The following is a 16214-nucleotide window of genomic DNA, read 5'->3' as shown; positions in this document are numbered from 1 at the left end:
ATCTATATCACTCATCACAAGTTTTGTGGCATCCCATGCACAGCTTGAACACACTTTCCATCCTTCATGTTTGAAGGCATAAATTGGGATTTCTTTGGCGACCTTTCCATCAACACATAAATGATATCCCATCCCCTTCTCACATCACTGCTTTCCCATCCCCTCCTTGTATGATAAAGGCCCATGGTAATGTGAGTCTATTGTCCTTCCATATTTGGTACATGCTAAAGAAACCCATCGGCCTTATGTGTGGGATCTTTGTTGAGTTGAAATGGCATGCATTTAGATACCTAGCTACATCTTTCCACAATCTTTTTTAGTGTTTCCTTTTCCTCGCTATACCAAAGGGCTGAAAAGGCCCAAATGCCAGCTATGCCTTTGGAGAACAATGCATCTCTTCCGCTACTTTACGATTGAATGCTAAAGTAGGCAGAGGATACACTCTATCCTTGTAGTAAAGTAGCCCCCTTTGAGGCTCAACAAGCAAATACTCTTCTTAGATATCCATAATCCAATCCCTATTAATCTCTTGCCACAATGAACACATATTCACATATCCTAGTAGATAACGAATCTACAAACCACATTGTCCTTTCCTTTGTTGTATGCAATCTCAAAACCACAATTTGGCAAAGTAAGTAACCATTTTCTTTGCATTGTTGGGCTATGAGAGAAAGTACTTGAGTGCCCTATCATCACTCCTTACATAAAACCAACTACAAATAAGCTAATGCTGCCACTTTATTCACATGTATTTCCATAAGTTTTTACTTGAGTGTCTCTCAAATGCTATTACCTCTGTGATCTTATGTAAGATCCCTCCTAACCTGTAATAAAGTTTATGTGCAATACTAGTAATTTTTTAGGAGAGAAAGTGATAAAAGTATTTTTTGTTTTGCACCAAGACCCTCACAATAAAAAAGAAAAAGCCATGGGGAATTTTGAGGCATATTTTTTTGGAACATTAGGAAATTTTAGTTTGGCCCTAATATTGATTTTAGAAATACAAACGTAAGAATTGTTCTATGTGCATGTATACCATAATTAGTAAATTATACAGATAAGTTGACTTGGTCAAAGATCTATAAAATAATAAGAAACTCTGATCATCGAGTGGTTTGGTGGTGTCGGGTTCCTTATTCTAATACTTTACTACGTGATTCCTGAGTTCGCATTACTCTAGCCCACAAATTAAGATTCATGCACGCGTTTGACCCCTTTTTCTCACGGGAGATGGAGTTAACCCTTAGGGTACATGGTTGGCTATACCATACCCGAGCCTTTCCATGCATGAAGGAGCATGTTCCCCTATAGAAAGGCACGCGTAGCTCTTCATTTTCCCATGGGCTTCATGAGGCAAAAGTGCAAGCTTTTATTTTGAGCAATTAAGGCCTTACAACAATACCTTGTAACTCCTACATGTCATAGTACCCCACAAGCTTGTCCATATCATCGGGTTTCCCTCTACGTTCAAAGTGCAAGTGGCATTGAATTCAAGAAGAAGTGCGTGTGGAGAAATTGGGAGCTTGGAGGCTTCTCTCACTTGCTACAGCACAAAATCATACCTATCTACAAGCCCAATTACTGGTGTAAGTGGTCCAATATTCTCTTTTTCAAAATTTTAAAGCACCCTTCCATACAAGAACTTTTACATTTTCATCTTATGAGAATGAATAATTTGACATTGCTATCGCTCACAATTTTCAGCCGCATTCCATGCGACTTGAGCGCACTTTCCGTGAGGTCAATTGCCATCATTGATGTCATATGAGTCACCTTTGAACTTGGTGTGAACTTGGGGCCCATACTTTCAAAAAGTGATCTCCAAAATACACTTAAAAATTTTAACATCTATATCACTCATCACAAGTTTTGTGGCATCCCATGCAAAGCTTGAACACACTTTCCATCAATTCAAATGCCATTATTGATGTATACTCCATGCCCCACAAGCTTGTCCATATCATCGGGTTTCCCTCTACGTTCAAAGCGCAAGTGGCATTGAATTCAAGAAGAAGTGGGTGTGGAGAAATTGGGAGCTTGGAGGGTGCTCTCACTTCCTAGAGCACAAAATCATACCTATCTACAAGCCCAATTACTGGTGTAAGTGGTCCAATATTCTCTTTCTAAAAATTTTAAAGCACCCTTCCATACAAGGACTTTTACATTTTCATCTTCAGAGAATGAATAATTTGACATTGCTATCGCTCACAATTTTCCGCGGCATTCCATGTGACTTGAGCACACTTTCCATGAGGTCAATTGCCATCATTGATGTCATATGAGTCACCTTTGAACTTGGTGTGAACTTGGGGCCCATACTTTCAAAAAGTGATCTCCAAAATACACTTAAAAATTTTAACATCTATATCACTCATCACAAGTTTTGTGGCATCCCATGCATAGCTTGAACACACTTTCCATCAATTCAAATGCCATTATTGATGTTGTATACTCCATGTTTAAAGGCATAAATTGGGATCTTTGTGAAGTTGAAATGTCATGCATCTAGATGCCTAGGTACATCTTTCCACATTCGTTTTTAGTGTTTCCTTTTCCTCGCTATACCAAAGGGCTGAAAACACCCAAATGCCAGCTTTGCCTTTGGAGAACGATGCCTCTGTTCCAATACTTTTAGATTGAATGCTAAAGTAGGCAGAATATAACTCTATCCTTGTAGCAAAGTAGCCCCCTTGCTTTATTTCTCACCCACATGGGCTGCCCCCTCGGATCAACAAGCAAACACTCCTCCTAGATATCCATAATCCAATCCCTATAAATCTCTTGCCACAATGAACACATATTCACATATCCTAGTAGATAACGAACCTACAAACCACATTGTCCTTTCCTTTGTTGTATGCAATCTCAAAACCATAATTCGACAAAGTAAGTAACCATCTTCTTTGCTTTGGAAGAAAATTGGGCTATGAGAGAAAGTACTTGAGTCCCCTATCATCACTCCTTACATAAAACCAACTACAAATAAGCTAATGTTGCCCACTTTATTGACATGTATTTCCATGTATTTTTACCTGAGTGTCTCTCAAATGCTATTGCCTCTGTATTCTTACGTAAGATCCCTCCTAACCTGTATTGAAACAATCCTCACCAAAATTACTTAAATATAACTAGGCTAAGGCTTATATTATATTATAAGGGCAAGGGTCGAAATAAATTCAGTGGGCTAAGGTCAAAAAGGGGTTGAGAGAAAACTATGGGTTGCTATAATACCATATGGAATTGGGCAATGGTTTGCGAAAAATGGTAAGTAGTATTCCAGCTTGTGGTTTTGGTTAGATGGTAGTTACCAAAGTGGTTTGGTGGTGTTGGGCTCCTTATTCTATTACTTTACTAAAGTGATGCTTGAGTTTGCCTTAGTCTAGCCGACAAATTAAGATTCATGCACGCGTTTGACCCACTTTTTTCTCAAGCGAGATGGAGTTAACCCTTAGGGTACATGGTTGGCTATACCATACTCCAAGCCTTCCCATGCATGAAGGAGCGTGTTCCCCTATAGAAAGGCACCCCTAGCTCTTCACTTTTCCATGGGCTTCATGAGGCAAAAATGCAAGCTTTTATTTTGTGCAAATAAGGCCTTACAACAATACCCTGTAGCTCCTACATGTCATAGTACCCCACAAGCTTGTCTTTAGCATCGGGTTCCCCTCTACATTCAAAGCGTGAGTGCCATTGAATTCAAGAAGAAGTGGGTGCGGAGAAATTGGGAGCTTGGAGGCTTCGCTCACTTCCTACAGCACAAAATCATACCTATCTACAAGCTCAATTACTTGTGTAAGTGGTCCAATATTCTCTTTTTCAAAATTTTAAAGTACCCTTCCATACAAGATTTTTTACCTTTTCCACTTCAGAGAATGAATAATTTGACATTGCTATCACTCACAATTTTCAGCCGTATTCCATGCGACTTGAGCACAGTTTCCATGAGTTCAATTGCCATCATTGATGTCATATAAGTCACCTTTAAACTTGGTGTAAACTTGGGGCCCATACTTTCAAAAAGTGATCTCCAAAATACACTTAAAAATTTTAACATCTATATCACTCATCACAAGTTTTGTGGCATCCCATGCACAGCTTAAACACAATTTCTATGCATTCAATTGCAATTATTGATGTTGTATACTTCATGTTTGAAAGCATAAATTGGGATATCTTGGGCAACCTATCCATCAACATATAAATGATATCCCATCCCCTTCTCACATCAATGGTTTCCCATCCCCTCCTTGTACGAGGAAGGCCCATAGTAATGCAAGTCTATCTTCCTTCCAAATTTGGTACGGGCTAAAGAAACCCATCGGGCTTATGTGTGGGATCTTTGTTGAGTTGAAATGGCGTGCATTTAGATACCTAGGTACGTCTTTCCACATTCATTTTTAGAGTTTCCTTTTCCTCGCTATACCAAAGGGCTGAAAACACCCAAATGCCAGCTATGCCTTTGGAGAACAATGCATCTCTTCCAATACTTTTTGATTGAATGCTAAAGTAGGTAGAGGATACACTATCCTTGTAGTAAAGTAACCCCCCTTGCTATAATTTCTGAGCCACACGGGCTACCCCCTCAAGGCTCAACAAGCAAATACTCCTCCTAGATATCCATAATCTAATCCGGATTAATGTCTTGCCACAATGAACACATATCCGCATATCCTAGTAGATAACAAATTTACAAACCACATTGTCCTTTCCTTTGTTGTATGCAATCTCAAAACCACAATGCGGCAAAATAAGTAACCATCTTCTTTGCTTTGGAGGAAAATTGGGCTATAAGAGAAAGTACTTGAGTGCCCTATCACCACTCCTTACATAAAACCAACTACAAAGAAGCTAATGCTGCCACTTTATTCACATGTATTTCCATGTCTTTTTACCTGAGTGTCTCTTAAATGCTCTTACCTCTTTGATCTTATGTAAGATCCCTCCTAACCTTTAAAAAAGTTTATGTGCAATAAATTCCAAGTAGTAATTTTTTAGGAGAGAAATTGATCAAAGTATTTTTCATTTTGCACCAAGACCCCCATAGTAAAAAAGAAAAAGCCATGGGGAATTTTGAGGCATATTTTGTTGAAACATTAGGAAATTTTAATTTGGCCCTAATATTGATTTTAGAAATACAAACGTAAGAATTATACTATGTGCATGTATACCATAATTAGTAAATTATGTAGATAAGTTGACTCGGTCAAAGATAAATAAAATAATGAGAAACTCTGATGATCAAGAATCTCTTGGAAAGAGAGATCCTAATGTATATGAATTGAAAAACCTAGTAAACAAGGGAATTTAGGGAAACTAACATTGTCCTTAAAAAATTTGAAAGGTAGGATTTACCCTAGATTCCAGGTCATTGGCTTAGAAGGTATTGGAACAAACCTCACCAAAATTATTTAAATATACCTAGGTAGGCTTATATTATATAATAAGGGGAAGGGTCAAAATAAATTCAGTGGGTTGTGGGCTAAGGTTAAAAAGGGGTTGAGAGAAAACTATGGGTTGCTATAATACCATATGGAATTGGGCAATGGTTCGTGAAAAATGGTAAGTAGTATTGTAGATTGTGGTTTTGGTTAGTTGGTAGTTACCAAAGTTGTTTGGTCGTGTCGGGATCCTAGTCTACTAGCCCACAAATAAAGATTCATGCACGCGTTTGATCCCCTTTTCTCAAGCGAGATGGAGTTAAACCCTAGGATACATGGTTGGCTATACCATACTCCGAGCCTTCCCATGCATGAAGGAGCCTGTTCCCCTATAGAAAGGCACCCGTAGCTCTTCAATTTCCCATGGGCTTCATGAGGCAAAAATGCAAGCTTGTATTTTGTGCAATTAAGGCCTTACAAAACTACCCTGTAACTACTACATGTCATAGTACCCCACAAGCTTGTTCATATCATAGGGTTCCCCTTGACATTCAAAGCGCAAGTGGCATTGAATTCAAGAAGAAGTGGGTGTGGAGAAATTGGGAGCTTGGAGGCTTCTCTCACTTCCCATAGCACAAAATCATACATATCTACAAGACCAATTACTGGTGTAAGTGGTCCAATATTCTCTTTTTCAAAATTTTAAAGTACTTTTCCATACAAGAATTTTTGCCTTTTTGACTTCAGAGAATGAATAATTTGACATTGCTATCGCTCACAATTTTCAACCGCATTCCATGCAACTTGAGCACACTTCCCATGAGTTCAATTGCCATCATTGATGTCATATAAGTCACCTTTGAACTTGGTGTGAACTTGGTGCCTATACTTTCAAAAAGTGATCTCCAAAATATACTTAAAAATTTTAACATCTATATCACTCATCACAAGTTTTGTGGCATCCCATGCACAGCTTGAACACACTTTCCATCCTTCATGTTTGAAGGCATAAATTGGGATTTCTTTGGCGACCTTTCCATCAACACATAAATGATATCCCATCCCCTTCTCACATCACTGCTTTCCCATCCCCTCCTTGTATGATAAAGGCCCATGGTAATGTGAGTCTATCGTCCTTCCATATTTGGTACATGCTAAAGAAACCCATCGGCCTTATGTGTGGGATCTTTGTTGAGTTGAAATGGCATGCATTTAGATACCTAGCTACATCTTTCCACAATCTTTTTTAGTGTTTCCTTTTCCTCGCTATACCAAAGGGCTAAAAAGGCCCAAATGCCAGCTATGCCTTTGGAGAACAATGCATCTCTTCCGCTACTTTACGATTGAATGCTAAAGTAGGCAGAGGATACACTCTATCCTTGTAGTAAAGTAGCCCCCTTCGAGGCTCAACAAGCAAATACTCTTCCTAGATATCCATAATCCAATCCCTATTAATCTCTTGCACAATGAACACATATTCACATATCCTAGTAGATAACGAATCTACAAACCACATTGTCCTTTCCTTTGTTGTATGCAATCGCAAAACCACAATTCGGCAAAGTAAGTAACCATCTTCTTTGCGTTGGAGGCAAATTGGGCTATGAGAGAAAGTACTTGAGTGCCCTATCATCACTCCTTACTCATCGAGTGGTTTGGTGGTGTCGGGTTCCTTATTCTAATACTTTACTACGTGATTCCTGAGTTCGCATTACTCTAGCCCACAAATTAAGATTCATGCACGCGTTTGACCCCTTTTTCTCACGGGAGATGGAGTTAACCCTTAGGGTACATGGTTGGCTATACCATACCCAAGCCTTTCCATGCATGAAGGAGCATGTTCCCCTATAGAAAGGCACGCGTAGCTCTTCATTTTCCCATGGGCTTCATGAGGCCAAAGTGCAAGCTTTTATTTTGAGCAATTAAGGCCTTACAACAATACCTTGTAACTCCTACATGTCATAGTACCCCACAAGCTTGTCCATATCATCGGGTTTCCCTCTACGTTCAAAGCGCAAGTGGCATTGAATTCAAGAAGAAGTGCGTGTGGAGAAATTGGGAGCTTGGAGGCTTCTCTCACTTGCTATAGCACAAAATCATACCTATCTACAAGCCCAATTACTGGTGTAAGTGGTCCAATATTCTCTTTTTCAAAATTTTAAAGCACCCTTTCATACAAGAACTTTTACATTTTCATCTTCAGAGAATGAATAATTTGACATTGCTATCGCTCACAATTTTCAGCCGCATTACACTTTCCATGAGGTCAACTGCCATCATTGATGTCATATGAGTCACCTTTGAACTTGTTGGGGCCCATACTTTCAAAAAGTGATCTCCAAAATACACTTAAAAATTTTAACATCTATATCACTCATCACAAGTTTTGTGGCATCCCATGCATAGCTTGAACACACTTTCCATCAATTCAAATGCCATTATTGATGTATACTCCATGCCCCACAAGCTTGTCCATATCATCGGGTTTCCCTCTACATTCAAAGCGCAAGTGGCATTGAATTCAAGAAGAAGTGGGTGTGGAGAAATTGGGAGCTTGGAGGGTTCTCTCACTTCCTAGAGCACAAAATCATACCTATCTACAAGCCCAATTACTGGTGTAAGTGGTCCAATATTCTCTTTTTAAAAATTTTAAAGCACCCTTCCATACAAGGACATTTACATTTTCATCTTCAGAGAATGAATGATTTGACATTGCTATCTAGATACCTAGGTACATCTTTCCACATTCGTTTTTAGTGTTTCCTTTTCCTCGCTATACGAAAGGGCTGAAAACACCCAAATGCCAGCTTTGCCTTTGGAGAACGATGCCTCTGTTCCAATACTTTTAGATTGAATGCTAAAGTAGGCAGAATATAACTCTATCCTTGTAGCAAAGTAGCCCCCTTGCTTTATTTCTCACCCACATGGGCTGCCCCCTCGAGGATCAACAAGCAAACACTCCTCCTATATATCCATAATTCAATCCCTATAAATCTCTTGCCACAATGAACACATATTCACATATCCTAGTAGATAACGAACCGACAAACCACACTGTCCTTTCCTTTGTTGTATGCAATCTCAAAACCATAATTCGACAAAGTAAGTAACCATCTTCTTTGCTTTGGAAGAAAATTGGGCTATGAGAGAAAGTACTTGAGTCCCCTATCATCACTCCTTACATAAAACCAACTACAAATAAGCTGATGTTGCCCACTTTATTGACATGTATTTCCATGTCTTTTTACCTGAGTGTCTCTCAAATGCTATTGCCTCTGTATTCTTACGTAAGATCCCTCCTAACCTGTATTGAAACAATCCTCACCAAAATTACTTAAATATAACTAGGCTAAGGCTTATATTATATTATAAGGGCAAGGGTCAAAATAAATTCAGTGGGCTAAGGTCAAAAAGGGGTTGAGAGAAAACTATGGGTTGCTATAATACGATATGGAATTGGGCAATGGTTTGCGAAAAATGGTAAGTAGTATTCCAGCTTGTGGTTTTGGTTAGATGGTAGTTACCAAAGTGGTTTGGTGGTGTTGGGCTCCTTATTCTATTACTTTACTAAAGTGATGCTTGCGTTTGCGTTCATCTTGCCGACAAATTAAGATTCATGCATGCGTTTGACCCACTTTTTTCTCAAGCGAGATGGAGTTAACCCTTAGGGTACATGGTTGGCTATACCATACTCCAAGCCTTCCCATGCATGAAGGAGCGTGTTCCCCTATAGAAAGGCACCCCTAGCTCTTCATTTTTCCATGGGCTTCATGAGGCAAAAATGCAAGCTTTTATTTTGTGCAAATAAGACCTTACAACAATACCCTGTAGCTCCTACATGTCATAGTACCCCACAAGCTTGTCTTTAGCATCGGGTTCCCCTCTACATTCAAAGCGTGAGTGCCATTGAATTCAAGAAGAAGTGGGTGCGGAGAAATTGGGAGCTTGGAGGCTTCGCTCACTTCCTACAGCACAAAATCATACCTATCTACAAGCCCAATTACTTGTGTAAGTGGTCCAATATTCTCTTTTTCAAAATTTTAAAGTACCTTTCCATACAAGATTTTTTACCTTTTCCACTTCAGAGAATGAATAATTTGACATTGCTATCACTCACAATTTTCAGCCGTATTCCATGCGACTTGAGCACAGTTTCCATGAGTTCAATTGCCATCATTGAAGTCATATAAGTCACCTTTAAACTTGGTGTAAACATGGGGCCCATACTTTCAAAAAGTGATCTCCAAAATACACTTAAAAATTTTAACATCAATATCACTCATCACAAGTTTTGTGGCATCCCATGCACAGCTTAAACACAATTTCCATGCATTCAATTGCAATTATTGATGTTGTATACTTCATGTTTGAAAGCATAAATTGGGATATCTTTGGCAACCTATCCATCATTAACATATAAATGATATCTCATCGCCTTCTCACATCAATGGTTTCCCATCCCCTCCTTGTACGAGGAAGGCCCATAGTAATGCAAGTTTATCTTCCTTCCAAATTTGGTACGAGCTAAAGAAACCCATCGGGCTTATGTGTGGGATCTTTGTTGAGTTGAAATGGAGTGCATTTAGATACCTAGGTACGTCTTTCCACATTCATTTTTAGAGTTTCCTTTTCCTCGCTATACCAAAGGGCTGAAAACACCCAAATGCCAGCTATGCCTTTGGAGAACAATGCATCTCTTCCAATACTTTTCGATTGAATGCTAAAGTAGGTAGAGGATACACTATCCTTGTAGTAAAGTAACCCCCTTGCTATAATTTCTGAGCCACATGGGCTACCCCCTCGAGGCTCAACAAGCAAATACTCCTCCTAGATATCCATAATCTAATCCGGATTAATGTCTTGCCACAATGAACACATATCCGCATATCCTAGTAGATAACAAATCTACAAACCACATTGTCCTTTCCTTTGTTGTATGCAATCTCAAAACCACAATGCGGCAAAATAAGTAACCATCTTCTTTGCTTTGGAGGAAAATTGGGCTATAAGAGAAAGTACTTGAGTGCCCTATCACCACTCCTTACATAAAACCAACTACAAAGAAGCTAATGCTGCCACTTTATTCACATGTATTTCCATGTCTTTTTACCTGAGTGTCTCTTAAATGCTCTTACCTCTTTGATCTTATGTAAGATCCCTCCTAACCTTTAAAAAAGTTTATGTGCAATAAATTCCAAGTAGTCATTTTTTAGGAGAGAAATTGGTCAAAGTATTTTTCATTTTGCACCAAGACCCCCATAGTAAAAAAGAAAAAGCCATGGGGAATTTTGAGGCATATTTTGTTGAAACATTAGGAAATTTTAATTTGGCCCTAATATTGATTTTAGAAATACAAACGTAAGAATTATACTATGTGCATGTATACCATAATTAGTAAATTATGTAGATAAGTTGACTCGGTCAAAGATAAATAAAATAATGCGAAACTCTGATGATCAAGAATCTCTTGGAAAGAGAGATCCTAATGTATATGAATTGAAAAACCTAGTAAACAAGGGAATTTAGGGAAACTAACATTGTCCTTAAAAAATTTGAAAGGTAGGATTTACCTTAGATTCCAGGTCATTGGGCTAGAAGGTATTGGAACAAACCCCACCAAAATTATTTAAATATACCTAGGTAGGCTTATATTATATAATAAGGGGAAGGGTCAAAATAAATTCAGTGGGTTGTGGGCTAAGGTTAAAAAGGGGTTGAGAGAAAACTATGGGTTGCTATAATACCATATGGAATTGGGCAATGGTTTGTGAAAATGGTAAGTAGTATTGTAGATTGTGGTTTTGGTTAGATGGTAGTTACCAAAGTGGTTCGGTCGTGTCGGGATCCTAGTCTACTAGCCCACAAATAAAGATTCATGCACGCGTTTGATCCCCTTTTCTCAAGCGAGATGGAGTTGAACCCTAGGGTACATGGTTGGCTATACCATACTCCGAGCCTTCCCATGCATGAAGGAGCCTGTTCCCCTATAGAAAGGCACCCGTAGCTCTTCAATTTCCCATGGGCTTCATGAGGCAAAAATGCAAGCTTGTATTTTGTGCAATTAAGGCCTTACAAAACTACCCTGTAACTACTACATGTCATAGTACCCCACAAGCTTGTTCATATCATAGGGTTCCCCTTGACATTCAAAGCGCAAGTGGCATTGAATTCAAGAAGAAGTGGGTGTGGAGAAATTGGGAGCTTGGAGGCTTCTCTCACTTCCCATAGCACAAAATCATACATATCTACAAGACCAATTACTGGTGTAAGTGGTCCAATATTCTCTTTTTCAAAATTTTAAAGTACTTTTCCATACAAGAATTTTTGCTATTTCGACTTCAGAGAATGAATAATTTGACATTGCTATCGCTCACAATTTTCAGCCGCATTCCATGCAACTTGAGCACACTTCCCATGAGTTCAATTGCCATCATTGATGTCATATAAGTCACCTTTGAACTTGGTGTGAACTTGGTGCCTATACTTTCAAAAAGTGATCTCCAAAATATCCTTAAAAATTTTAACATCTATATCACTCATCACAAGTTTTGTGGCATCCCATGCACAGCTTGAACACACTTTCCATCCTTCATGTTTGAAGGCATAAATTGGGATTTCTTTGGCGACCTTTCCATCAACACATAAATGATATCCCATCTCCTTCTCACATCACTGCTTTCCCATCCCCTCCTTGTATGATAAAGGCCCATGGTAATGTGAGTCTATCGTCCTTCCATATTTGGTACATGCTAAGGAAACCCATCGGCCTTATGTGTGGGATCTTTGTTGAGTTGAAATGGCATGCATTTAGATACCTAGCTACATCTTTCCACAATCTTTTTTAGTGTTTCCTTTTCCTCGCTATACCAAAGGGCTGAAAAGGCCCAAATGCCAGCTATGCCTATGGAGAACAATGCATCTCTTCCGCTACTTTACGATTGAATGCTAAAGTAGGCAGAGGATATACTCTATCCTTGTAGTAAAGTAGCTCCCTTCGAGGCTCAACAAGCAAATACTCTTCCTAGATATCCATAATCCAATCCCTATTAATCTCTTGCCACACAATGAACACATATTCACATATCCTAGTAGATAACGAATCTACAAACCACATTGTCCTTTCCTTTGTTGTATGCAATCTCAAAACCACAATTCGGCAAAGTAAGTAACCATCTTCTTTGCATTGGAGGCAAATTGGGCTATGAGAGAAAGTACTTGAGTGCCCTATCATCACTCCTTACATAAAACCAACTACAAATAAGCTAATGCTGCCACTTTATTCACATGTATGTCCATAAGTTTTTACTTAAGTGTCTCTCAAATGCTATTATCTCTGTGATCTTATGTAAGATCCCTCCTAACCTGTAATAAAGTTTATGTGCAATACTAGTAATTTTTTAGGAGAGAAAGTGATAAAAGTATTTTTTGTTTTGCACCAAGACCCTCACAATAAAAAAGAAAAAGCCATGGGGAATTTTGAGGCATATTTTTTTGGAACATTATGAAATTTTAGTTTGGCCCTAATATTGATTTTAGAAATACAAACGTAAGAATTGTACTATGTGCAGTTAACCCTTAGGGTACATGGTTGGCTATACCATACCCGAGCCTTTCCATGCATGAAGGAGCATGTTCCCCTATAGAAAGGCACGCGTAGCTCTTCATTTTCCCATGGGCTTCATGAGGCAAAAGTGCAAGCTTTTATTTTGAGCAATTAAGGCCTTACAACAATACCTTGTAACTCCTACATGTCATAGTACCCCACAAGCTTGTCCATATCATCGGGTTTCCCTCTACGTTCAAAGCGCAAGTGGCATTGAATTCAAGAAGAAGTGCGTGTGGAGAAATTGGGAGCTTGGAGGCTTCTCTCACTTGCTACAGCACAAAATCATACCTATCTACAAGCCCAATTACTGGTGTAAGTAGTCCAATATTCTCTTTTTTAAAATTTTAAAGCACCCTTCCATACAAGAACTTTTACATTTTCATCTTCAGAGAATGAATAATTTGACATTGCTATCGTTCACAATTTTCAGCCGCATTCCATGCGACTTGAGCACACTTTCCATGAGGTCAATTGCCATCATTGATGTCATATGAGTCACCTTTGAACTTGTTGGGGCTCATACTTTCAAAAAGTGATCTCCAAAATACACTTAAAAGTTTTAACATCTATATCACTCATCACAAGTTTTGTGGCATCCCATGCATAGCTTGAACACACTTTCCATCAATTCAAATGCCATTATTGATGTATACTCCATGCCCCACAAGCTTGTCCATATCATCGGGTTTCCCTCTACGTTCAAAGCGCAAGTGGCATTGAATTCAAGAAGAAGTGGGTGTGGAGAAATTGGGAGCTTGGAGGCTTCTCTCACTTCCTAGAGCACAAAATCATACCTATCTACAAGCCCAATTACTGGTGTAAGTGGTCCAATATTCTCTTTTTAAAAATTTTAAAGCACCCTTCCATACAAGGACTTTTACATTTTCATCTTCAGAGAATGAATTATTTGACATTGCTATCTAGATAACTAGGTACATCTTTCCACATTCGTTTTTAGTGTTTCCTTTTCCTCGCTATACCAAAGGGCTGAAAACACCCAAATGCCAGCTTTGCCTTTGGAGAACGATGCCTCTGTTCCAATACTTTTAGATTGAATGCTAAAGTAGGCAGAATATAACTCTATCCTTGTAGCAAAGTAGCCCCCTTGCTTTATTTCTCACCCACATGGGCTGCCCCCTCGAGGATCAACAAGCAAACACTCCTCCTATATATCCATAATTCAATCCCTATAAATCTCTTGCCACAATGAACACATATTCACATATCCTAGTAGATAACGAACCGACAAACCACACTGTCCTTTCCTTTGTTGTATGCAATCTCAAAACCATAATTCGACAAAGTAAGTAACCATCTTCTTTGCTTTGGAAGAAAATTGGGCTATGAGAGAAAGTACTTGAGTCCCCTATCATCACTCCTTACATAAAACCAACTACAAATAAGCTGATGTTGCCCACTTTATTGACATGTATTTCCATGTCTTTTTACCTGAGTGTCTCTCAAATGCTATTGCCTCTGTATTCTTACGTAAGATCCCTCCTAACCTGTATTGAAACAATCCTCACCAAAATTACTTAAATATAACTAGGCTAAGGCTTATATTATATTATAAGGGCAAGGGTCAAAATAAATTCAGTGGGCTAAGGTCAAAAAGGGGTTGAGAGAAAACTATGGGTTGCTATAATACGATATGGAATTGGGCAATGGTTTGCGAAAAATGGTAAGTAGTATTCCAGCTTGTGGTTTTGGTTAGATGGTAGTTACCAAAGTGGTTTGGTGGTGTTGGGCTCCTTATTCTATTACTTTACTAAAGTGATGCTTGAGTTTGCCTTCGTCTAGCCGACAAATTAAGATTCATGCACGCGTTTGACCCACTTTTTTCTCAAGCGAGATGGAGTTAACCCTTAGGGTACATGGTTGGCTATACCATACTCCAAGCCTTCCCATGCATGAAGGAGCGTGTTCCCCTATAGAAAGGCACCCCTAGCTCTTCATTTTTCCATGGGCTTCATGAGGCAAAAATGCAAGCTTTTATTTTGTGCAAATAAGACCTTACAACAATACCCTGTAGCTCCTACATGTCATAGTACCCCACAAGCTTGTCTTTAGCATCGGGTTCCCCTCTACATTCAAAGCGTGAGTGCCATTGAATTCAAGAAGAAGTGGGTGCGGAGAAATTGGGAGCTTGGAGGCTTCGCTCACTTCCTACAGCACAAAATCATACCTATCTACAAGCCCAATTACTTGTGTAAGTGGTCCAATATTCTCTTTTTCAAAATTTTAAAGTACCTTTCCATACAAGATTTTTTACTTTTTCCACTTCAGAGAATGAATAATTTGACATTGCTATCACTCACAATTTTCAGCCGTATTCCATGCGACTTGAGCACAGTTTCCATGAGTTCAATTGCCATCATTGAAGTCATATAAGTCACCTTTAAACTTGGTGTAAACATGGGGCCCATACTTTCAAAAAGTGATCTCCAAAATACACTTAAAAATTTTAACATCTATATCACTCATCACAAGTTTTGTGGCATCCCATGCACAGCTTAAACACAATTTCCATGCATTCAATTGCAATTATTGATGTTGTATACTTCATGTTTGAAAGCATAAATTGGGATATCTTTGGCAACCTATCCATCATTAACATATAAATGATATCCCATCCCCTTCTCACATCAATGGTTTCCCATCCCCTCCTTGTACGAGGAAGGCCCATAGTAATGCAAGTCTATCTTCCTTCCAAATTTGGTACGAGCTAAAGAAACCCATCGGGCTTATGTGTGGGATCTTTGTTGAGTTGAAATGGAGTGCATTTAGATACCTAGGTACGTCTTTCCACATTCATTTTTAGAGTTTCCTTTTCCTCGCTATACCAAAGGGCTGAAAACACCCAAATGCCAGCTATGCCTTTGGAGAACAATGCATCTCTTCCAATACTTTTCGATTGAATGCTAAAGTAGGTAGAGGATACACTATCCTTGTAGTAAAGTAACCCCCTTGCTATAATTTCTGAGCCACACGGGCTACCCCCTCGAGGCTCAACAAGCAAATACTCCTCCTAGATATCCATAATCTAATCCGGATTAATGTCTTGCCACAATGAACACATATCCGCATATCCTAGTAGATAACAAATCTACAAACCACATTGTCCTTTCCTTTGTTGTATGCAATCTCAAAACCACAATGCGGCAAAATAAGTAACCATCTTCTTTGCTTTGGAGGAAAATTGGGCTATAAGAGAAAGTACTTGAGTG

This window comes from Cibotium barometz, chromosome 21, assembly GCF_041138505.1.
Source record: "Cibotium barometz isolate CiBa-2024 chromosome 21, ASM4113850v1, whole genome shotgun sequence".
Lineage (NCBI taxonomy): Eukaryota > Viridiplantae > Streptophyta > Polypodiopsida > Cyatheales > Cibotiaceae > Cibotium > Cibotium barometz.
Note: the sequence above shows the minus strand (reverse complement) of the source record.